Source organism: Lactuca virosa, chromosome 3 (genome assembly GCF_052849685.1).
Source record: "Lactuca virosa cultivar CGN04683 chromosome 3, Lactuca_virosa_CGN04683_v6, whole genome shotgun sequence".
NCBI classification, from domain to species: domain Eukaryota; kingdom Viridiplantae; phylum Streptophyta; class Magnoliopsida; order Asterales; family Asteraceae; genus Lactuca; species Lactuca virosa.
Genome location: NC_136428.1, coordinates 432,692,443 through 432,703,363, shown reverse-complemented (window position 1 = coordinate 432,703,363; position 10,921 = coordinate 432,692,443).

Genomic DNA, 10,921 nt, shown 5'->3' with positions numbered 1-10,921 from the left:
GGCTGGTATAGGATGCTATGTGTCAATTGAGGACTTGAACACACACTTAGATCCTATTTAACATGTAGTGATACATTTAAGTATCTAATTAGTCATTTAATAACTAATTAAGCAAGTAAGGGTGTCCTAATACATGAAAACACTTTGCTACAAGTGTTAGGAGTACCAAGGGTTGCATATGAAGAGTGTATGGACTCACATTGGAGTTTACTCTTCAAATGAGGGCCCTTAGGGGTGTTTACGGTTCTGGGACCATAACCCCCATGAGTTTACGGCCGTAAACTCATGGTAGGGGTGCCATGGGGTGTTTAAAGGTCTTAACTCGCTCATAGAATTATGCTAGACTCGAATCAAGGGCTAAGGAAGTGACTAGGGCTCAAAATGGACCCTTTATTTAGTTTACGGTCCTTGGACCACTCCATTGGGTGTTTACGGTCGTAAACACATGGGTTTACGGCCGTAAACCCATGTTAGTCCATTTCTCTTGTGCTTTGGTGGTTCTAACTCATGCATGCAAGTTTCTAGACACTTAAACAAGCATAGGAAGGTGTTAAGGGCATTTAAACACCTTGAAAAGGTGTTTACGGTTTTGGGAGATGTTCTAAAACTGTAAACTCATCTTTGTCCCTTCATTTCATGTTCTTGGGGTCCCTAGTTCATGCATGCAAGCTCCTAGTTCATTAGCCAAGCATTGGAAGGAGTTTGGGGCATCAAAACCCCTCTTTGGGGTGTTTACGGTTTTGGGATGGCCTCCCCAAACCGTAAACTCATATAAACATGGGGAAATGATGATTTTCGAGTGCTAAACTCATCAAGGAAGGGATCTATGCTATTTATCAAGGCCTAGGATGAACCAAGGCACACTTTGGCACCCATTTTAGTGTTTACGGTCCAAGAACGCCTTGGACCGTAAACACATTGTTCTTGGTGTTTCTTGGATGATTTCAAGTGTAAACAAGGTCCTATTAAGCACACATGAAGTTAGGGTAAGTGTACTTATGTTCTAGGAGCTTGGATGATCGTTTTTGGCGTATTTGACGGGATGAATTTATGATAGTTGAGAGAGAATCCTTGGGTGTTCTTGAGGTGGAAGTTGGAAAAATGAGAGAAATGACTAAGTGTCATATTTATACTCTCGAGGGTTTGCGGTTGTAAACCCCGAGTTTACTCCCGAAATTTCCAAATTTTGGAGTTTTGCGTCTTTCATAAAACACTGCAACTCTAATTTATACTTCCTTATTTTCGGTTCACTTGACGAATATTATTTAAAATATTCCAGCGGGATTAATCCGGCCAAAAATGTTTTGAAATAACTTTGGCTAATTTTTGGATTTCTTAATTGCGGAGTTTTATACGTATAAAAGTTTCGGGTTGTCACAAAAGCTGGTGAATTCATAAGTATTTTAGTGTCATTACTTTGAAAAGTTGTTATGAAAGACTCGTAAAAGTTTAAAGAAACAGTTTTTTATAAGCGTGAAAACCCTAGAAAATCCCATATTTCCTACTAGTATAAAAAGTAGTCTTCTACCAAGACCCGAATGTTTTGAAAGTATGAACCTCTACATAAGTGAAGGTTTTACCTTGTACAACTATTATTATTCAAATCTAATCTACCTCATCGATTATGTGAATGTGACACACAGTAAAGGTAATAAGGAAAATAACATAATAATCGAAATTGTATCCTTTTGCACTAGGATATTCACGACGTGGAAACTCGCCGAACAGTACGACCGTAGCCACCTACCGATGTGCATTTTCCCTACTGTAGTTAACAGCCTTGGGTGCGGAATGGTAAGTCCCGTAGCGTATATAATAGTATCTACTCATATAAATAGTATCTCATCATATAGGATCAATGTAATCGTATCTATGTAAAAGTATCCATGTAATAGTGTCTCTACATACAGCATATATGTAATCGTATCTATGTAAAAGTATCCATGTAATAGTACCTCTACATACATCATAATAGTATCTCTACATACATCATATATGTAATCGTATCTATGTAAAGGTGTCCATGTAATAGTATCTCTACAAACAGCATGTATTCGTATAGACTCATGAATGAACTGACTCTTGTGTGATTCCTTGTACTAGGAATGGCAAGTAGTATCTCCTAACTATACCTATTATAGTTACTAGTAATGTACGAGTATAATCGGAAGTATACCTTTGCTACCCAAAGGTACTGAATTGACTGATGGAACTTTTATGACTATATAAAAGTATAAAAGAAGTTTTGTAAAACCTTTGAAAAGTTTAATAACTAAGGAAAGATAACTTGATGTCAGTTTATAAAATGATTTGAAAACAGTTTGATAAGACAGTTTAAGTGTAGGAAAACCTTTATTGGAAACACAACTGTAACAAATTTTGAAAGGAAACATACAGTACGTAAGACAGATTGATAAAGAGATTTAAACAAATAAAAACGTTTTGGAAAGTCATTTGAAGTAATATATTTGATAAAACAGATAAAAGTGTAGTAAATCCATTTGTATGCTGGTTATTAATCACATGTGATTGATATGATAACTAGCATGATTCAACTTGTATTCCCCCCCATAAAAGCATTTAAAAACATTTAAAAGATTGATTAAGGGGTATGAACTTACCTGCAGTGAGTGGTGTGGATGGAACTGCCGGGTAGGATGCTAGGTGTCAAGAGAGGACTTGAACACACACACGGATCCTATGTAACATGTAGTGATACATGAATGTATCTAATTAGTCATTTAACAACTAATAAATCAAGTAAAGACACTCTAATACATGGAAACACTTTATTTCAAGTGCTATGAGTGCTAAAGGGTTGCATCTAGGGTGAGTATGGCCTCACATTGGAGTTTGCTCCTCACATGGTGGCCATTATGTGTGTTTACGGTTTCTTGACCATTTCCCCCATGAGTTTACAGCCGTAAACTCATGGAGATGGTGCATTTGTGTGTTTCAAGGTCCTATACCTCACAAGGAAGGGTTTTAAGATCGAATCAAAGGCTTAGGAAGTGGTTAGGGCACAATAGGACCCCTCATTGGAGTTTACGGTCCTTGGACCATCCTTGAGAGTTTACGGTCGTAAACACTTGGGTTTATGGTCGTAAACCCTTGAGTTTATGGCCATAAACTCATGTATGCCTCAACCTTTTCGTGTTTTGGTGTTTCTAGCTCATGCATGCAAGTTTCTAGTCCTTTATCCAAGCATTTGAAGGTGTTAGGGGCATCTAAACACCACTTGGTGGTGTTTACGGTTCTGGGAGATCCCCAAACCGTAAACACAAGTGTTCTTGAGGGTTTCTTGGTGTTATTTTATGATTTAACATGTATACTAAGTAAGTAACTAGTTATGAAGGGTGTACTTACTTATAAGAAGCTTGGAAGAGTGTTTAGAGCCCAAGAACACTAGTGTGTGTTCTTGGTGTTCTTGGTGTTTTGAAGAACACTTGAAGATCTACGAAAAAGACAAGATTTCATGGATGAAATCGTGTATAAACACTAGATTAAGGGTAATATGAACGAATCTAGGAAAGAAACACTTACATATTTGGCGGGTTTGAAGAAAGGTCAAATGATACTTGAGAGAGAAAAGGGAGTGTTCTTGGCTTGGAATTGTGAAAAAAATGATAAAAATGACTAAGTGTCATATTTATACTCCTCGGGGTTTACGACCGTAAACACCAAGTTTGGGCCGTAAACTCCAAACTCTTGGAGTTTTAAGACTTTATTGTTGCACAATAAACCTTAGGGTATCCTCTCTCCTGCTATTTCCTGAAGCACTAAGCTTCATAACACTCAGACATATTTAAAACCGGCTAAAATTTAGCAGAAAAGTATTTGGCTTTTATTTGAAGTTTTTGACAGCAGGGTTTATTCGAATGGAAATTTCGGGTTGTCACATCATCCCCCCGTTAGAGGGAATTTCGTCCCGAAATTAGAGTTTAGGTAAGGAAGTAGGTATGAATAATCGAGCAAAGGGATGGGGATACTTCCTAATCGATTGAATCCTCGTGCTCCCAAGTGAATTCAGGTCCTCGGTTGGCATTGCAGCGAACCTTCACTAATGGGGAGCGGCGTCGCTTCGTCCGCTTGACCTCTCGGTCGAAATGTTTCCATGATCTATTGAGGATGTTGACTATGCTCCTCCTTACTACGGGGGTAGATAAGTATGTCATCGATGGAGATGATGACGAAGTGATCCTAGTAAGGACTACACACCTTATCCATTGAATCTATGAATACTGCGGGTGTGTTTGTTAATCCGAACTGCATCACTATGAATCCGTAGCGTTCGTAACGAGTTCGGAAGGCTGTCTGCGGAACATCCTCCCCTAGTGCTCGTAGTCGGTGATACCCGAATCTTGGATCGATTTTTGAAAAGGAGGCTGTCTTTTTTTTTTTACAGTCGATCAATTAATTCGCCTAAGATAGGCAAAGGGTTTCCGATTTTTGATGGTTAGCTCGTTGAGCTTCCTGTAATTGATGCATATACGAAGTGATCAGTCTTTCTTTTTGACGAACCAGACCGGATTTCTCAGGGCGAGAAACGTTGGTCTTATAAAGCTCGTGTCGAGCAGTTCGTTAAGTTGATCGGACGGTTCTTGCATCAATGCAGGTGCTAGGCGATAGGGCGGTTTGGCTAATGGGGTAGCCCGTGGAACTAGGTCGACCCTAAGTTCGATGTGACGTTGCGAAGGTAACTCCTGGGAGTTTTTCTTCTCTATCTGAATCTATTGTATCGATCGGTGAGATGGCGCTTGATTGGATTCTAAGTTTATCCGCATGGCCGTACGATCACTCGTGGTCTTGGGCAGTCTCCGTCCTAAAGTTCATATCAGAAGTCATTTTGGTTCATCAATCACAGCTTCGTGTATACGAGTCGTATATAATTAAGACTGAAAAGGCAGTCGAATAAATGATCCTTCCTTAAGCTCACATCCAAACAAGGAAAAGAAGTTAAAGCGGAATCATTAATTCTAAGTCTGTAGAATCTTGACTATATACCACCCTTGCGTATACCTTCTCCAGCGATAGATCAACCGTATGGGTCTTCGGGTTGAACTTGACGTACTATACGGGTGGTACTCCGGGGAGGTTTGCTGAGGTTTCTTCGGAAAGGATAAGAAACATGAGGTACTCTACGCATGAGTACTTAGGAGTTCTGAAATGACGGTTTCGCTAGAAAGACGATTGCGGCGAAAGAGATTTACGCACGAAACTGGTATTGTGAGGATCGAATGGACTCTTAGTGGTATGATAAAATCGGGATCACTTTGGAAGTAAAGGCACTACATTTGATCATTAAAGGCGTTACTGATAAAACACAACAGTGCAACTTTTAACAGAATTACAGTACTATAGATTTACTACAAGACTATTGTTGCGAACTAGGTATACTACAAAAGACAAGTATACGCAGCACGAGGGTCCCTTAACTGACGGGGTCTCGCAAAAGATAAGACTCGAGTTGCACTAGTTTTAAACAGTTTGAAAGCATACAAAATACAGCTGATTGGAAACGTTCCTATACTATAGTAGGGCCCTTTGCTGTCTTTTGTTGTTCTGGGGTCAAACTCCTCCTGTTCCCCCATCACCCTTCTCTGTTGGGCAGTCCCTATTGAAATGTCCCATTACGCCACATAGATGGCATATCCGAGAAATTTCGACATTTGTGGTTGAAGTAATGTGTTGGATCCGAGCCCTGCAGTAATGGATGATGTGTCCCTTTTTGTTGCAGTTTAAGCACTGCATTTCCCGACAAGGTCCATGATGGTGATAATTGCATTTGTTGCACTCTGGGAGATTGCCAGCATACTGTCTGGCTGGGTTAGGGGTAACTGGGACGATAGTAGGGATGGTCGTAGGAGTCGCAGACGTCGTGGCCGCGAAGGCTGCCACATGTTGTTGTCTTTTGCTCGCCCCTTGGGGTGATTTGCCTTTACCTCTTTTCTTGAACCTTTGTATGTTATTATTGGGCTTGAGATTCGGAGTGTTGTGGTAGTTCGTTACTCGTGGGTGTACTTGGTTGTCACTTGGATTGGAATTATTGATACCCATTCCGCTAACATTTGCATTGTTAGCGTTAAGGTGAGTCACAACAGCTGTCACGACAGCTGAGACTGCAACTTGAAAGATAGCTGCATCAATCTGAAGAGTCGGTGTTCGGTTGATGGGTTGATTACTTTTCTTCGGCGCTATGATTCTGTAACACGAAAGATAAGGAGTTCATGAGTGATTATGGTTGACCTTAGATGTATTTCGATCGTTCATGTAAGAATAGAAGTATGTTCTCGTAGGTTTGACCTACATCCCTATGATGCAGCCCTAGTACAGAACAGAAGTAAGTTCGTAGAATGGTCTCATGACGTTTGTCGTTTAAACCGGGGTACTATTGGTTGGTGAATAACATGATCCAACCTCTGAAAGAGAATTGGGAATGATCCTGGAGCTAAATTACTCTAGTCCAATAACTTGACTAGAGTGGGTTTCAGATAGACTCCTATGATAGGTATGATGAAAGTATTTAAACAAAGAATGATACAGAAGTTAGCCGACTGTCAATATCATTGATATTTATGATGTAATAAGTTCGGGAAAATTGACCTTGTAGAAGGTCTTACATCATATCCAGAGTAGAAAGGTTTTGGCCGCAAAAAGGCCTAACTAAAAGTACCTACAGTACAAGATAGTTTCATAGAAAAATGCCACATAGGACATAGACAGGAAAATGATTCCTTTTTAGCGGGGAAAGAAAGTAAGGCATCTACTACTGGTGACGGTCATCCCTCTGGTGAATCCTTAGTTCAGCCAGTTGACGTTCCATATCAAGCAGGTGTATTTCGTACACCCTCTGGCGTACTCGGAGTTCTATGACTTTGGCTCGTGATTCAGCCAGTGTTTGCAGCAGGTCATCCCTCTGGTGAATCCTTAGTTCAGCCAGTTGACGTTCCATATCAAGCAGGTGTCTTTCGTACACCCTCTGGCGTACTCGGAGTTCTATGACTTTGGCTCGTGATTCAGCCAGTGTTTGCAGCAGGGTTTCATGGTCTCTCTCAGATCTCTCACGAGCATCTTCCAGGTGAATGGTGCGGATCGTATGCATTCTCGCATTGGTGACAACTTCCGTGATTTGATGGAGGGCTGTCCTGCCTTGAATCTCATTTTGGGCCACTATGCGGACCAGGATTAGCAAAACTCTGTCTGCTGAGCCCCCTTTGCTTAGGTCATAAAAGCTTCGGTCTCCATTAAATGGCATGGGTTGATCCTGCACTTGGCTCCATGTTTCCAAGCTTTCCACCCATGGAGGCGTCGGGCCTTGAAAAGCCGGACGAGGGTTAGGATTTGGAATAAGAGCCATCGGAGGTAGGTTCTCCACTTCAGGTTCGGAGTCAGAACCATCAGCAAAGCCTTCAGCTTGGTGACCATCCATAGGGATTGGGTGATCATTCTCTGGTTCCTCTCCGAGCCATCCAGCATTGCTGTGGTTAGGGTAGTACGGGTTGTCGTGGGGATGGAATCCAGCCATGATATCAACGCGAGAAAAGGGATATAAGAAATAACTAAATAGACGTACTAATTAGATAATTATAAGATGATCTTTATCAGTTACTCCAATACTTGTTTAGTGCATACTAGTTATATGTATTCAGGACACGATAGACCTTCGAATAAGTGACCCTAACCCTAAGCCCCCAACCAAACAAGGACAGGACATAAAGCAAAGATTCACAGATTCCGAGTCTATGACGTCCTAGATACATATAATTTTAATGTATCCACTAGGCAACTATTGACCTATTGATAAAGATCTATTTAGTTCTCAGATAAGTAATTAAAGTAACACCAAATACCCCTATGGTATTTCATTGTGGTAGTGTTGGTAAGTTTTTAGACTTGTTGCCACATCACAACCATTCTTGGGCATATGCTAATCACTCCTTAGACCAACATAGTTGATCAGGCTATGCCACTCCCAGGACTGACCATACATCCCCAAGCTTACTTGTGATATTCAACAATCGTAATACTTTTGTTCTTGTCATTGTGACACTGATTTTAGTATGAATGCAGGCACATATACTTTAGTAAATATTTTATTATTTAAAAGTATTAACTCTTGGTCAGAGTGTTTTAATCCCATTGTATTTATAGTTAGTATATCTTTTATGGGTTGATATACTCAATTCACTATAAACAATGCTCTGATACCAATCTGTTACACCCCAAAACCGAGAACGGCAGAAACGTTCTGGGGTGGAGGACGTCATGTAATGTACCACAACAATATAAAGTAGTAAACAAGCAACAACATCATCCATTGCATTAATAGTATAATTTTAATTACAAGTGTGCTATTTCATAGTATAAAACAACATAATGAATATTCAAAATAAAAGACGAGTCTTGACTGCTCCGTCTTCTCTAAACCTTGCATCGGTACCTGTCTATTTGTGACCTGAGAATACAAGTTATTTTGAAAGCGAGTATCAGTAATAAAGCTGGTGAATTCATAAGTATTTTAGTGTCATTACTTTGAAAAGTTGTTATGAAAGACTCGTAAAAGTTTAAAGAAATAGTTTTGTATAAGCGTGAAAACCCTAGAAAATCCCATATTTCCTACTAGTATAAAAAGTAGTGTTCTACCAAGACCCGAATGTTTTGAAAGTATGAACCTCTACATAAGCGAAGGTTTTACCTTGTACAAATATTATTATTCAATCTAATCTACCTCATCGATTATGTGAATGTGACACACAGTAAAGGTAATAAGGAAAATAATATAATAATCGAAATTGTATCCTTTTGCACTAGGATATTCACGGCGTGGAAACTCGCCGAACAGTACAACCGTAGCCACCTGCCGATATGCATTTTCCCTACTGTAGTTAACAGCCTTGGGTGCGGAATGTTAAGTCCCGTAGCGTATATAATAGTATCTACTCATATAATATGTAATAGTATCTCATCATATAGGATCTATGTAATCGTATCTATGTAACAGTATCCATGGAATAGTGTCTCTACATACAACATATATGTAATCGTATCTATGTAAAAGTATCCATGTAATAGTACCTCTACATACAGCATAATAGTATCTCTACATACAACATATATGTAATCGTATCTATGTAAAGGTGTCCATGTAATAGTATCTCTACAAATAGCATGTATTCGTCTAGACTCATGAATGAACTGACTCTTGTGTGATTCCTTGTACTAGGAATGGCAAGTAGTATCTCCTAACTATACCTATTATAGTTACTAGTAATGTACGAGTATAATCGGAAGTATACCTTTGCTACCCAAAGGTACTGAATTGACTGATGGAACTTTTATGACTATATAAAAGTATAAAAGAAGTTTTGTAAAACCTTTGAAAAGTTTAATAACTAAGGAAAGATAACTTGATGTCAGTTTATAAAATGATTTGAAAACAGTTTGATAAGACAGTTTAAGTGTAGGAAAACCTTTGTTGGAAACACAACTGTAACAAATTTTGAAAGGAAACATACAGTACGTAAGATAGGTTGATAAATAGATTTAAACAAATAAAAACGTTTTGGAAAGTCATTTGAAGTAATATATTTGATAAAACAGATAAAAGTGTTGTAAATCCATTTGTATGCTGGTTATTAATAAAATGTGATTGATATGATAACTAGCATGATTCAACTTGTATTCCCCCCATAAAAGCATTTAAAAACATTTAAAAGATTGATTAAGGGGTATGAACTCACCTGCAGTGAGTGGTGTGGATGGAAGTGCCGGGTAGGATGCTAGGTGTCAAGAGAGGACTTGAACACACACACGGATCCTATGTAACATGTAGTGATACATGAATGTATCTAATTAGTCATTTAACAACTAATAAATCAAGTAAAGACACTCTAATATATGGAAACACTTTATTTCAAGTGCTATGAGTGCTAAAGGGTTGCATCTAGGGTGAGTATGGCCTCACATTGGAGTTTGCTACTCACATGGTGGCCATTATGTCTGTTTACGGTTTCTTGACCATTTCCCCCATGAGTTTACGGCCGTAAACTCATGGAGATGGTGCATTTTTGTGTTTCAAGGTCCTATACCTCACAAGGAAGGGTTTTAAGATCGAATCAAAGGCTTAGGAAGTGGTTAGGGCACAATAGGACCCCTCATTGGAGTTTATGGTCCTTAGACCATCCTTGAGAGTTTACGGTCGTAAACACTTGGGTTTACGGTTGTAAACCCATGAGTTTACGGCCGTAAACTCATGTATGCCTCAACCTTTTCGTGTTTTGGTGTTTCTAGCTCATGCATGCAAGTTTCTAGTCCTTTATCCAAGCATTTGAAGGTGTTAGGGGCATCTAAACACCACTTGGTGGTGTTTACGGTTCTGGGAGATCCCCAAACCATAAACACAAGTGTTCTTGAGGGTTTCTTGGTGTTCTTCCATGATTTAACATGTATACTAAGTAAGTAACTAGTTAGGAAGGGTGTACTTACTTATAGGAAGCTTGGAAGAGTGTTTAGAGCCCAAGAACACTAGTGTGTGTTCTTGGTGTTTTGAAGAACACTTGAAGATCTACGAAAAAGACAAGATTTCATGGATGAAATCATGTATAAACACTAGATTAAGGGTTATATGAACGAATCTAGGAAAGAAACACTTACATATTTGGCGGGTTTGAAGAAAGGTCGGATGATACTTGAGAGAGAAAAGGGAGTGTTCTTGGCTTGGAATTGTGAAAAAAGTGATAAAAATGACTAAGTGTCATATTTATACTCCTCGGGGTTTACGGCCGCAAACACCAAGTTTGGGCCGTAAACTCCAAACTCTTGGAGTTTTAAGACTTTATTGTTGCACAATAAACCTTAGGGTATCCTCTCTCCTGCTATTTCCTGAAGCACTAAGCTTCATAACACTCAGACAGATTTAAAA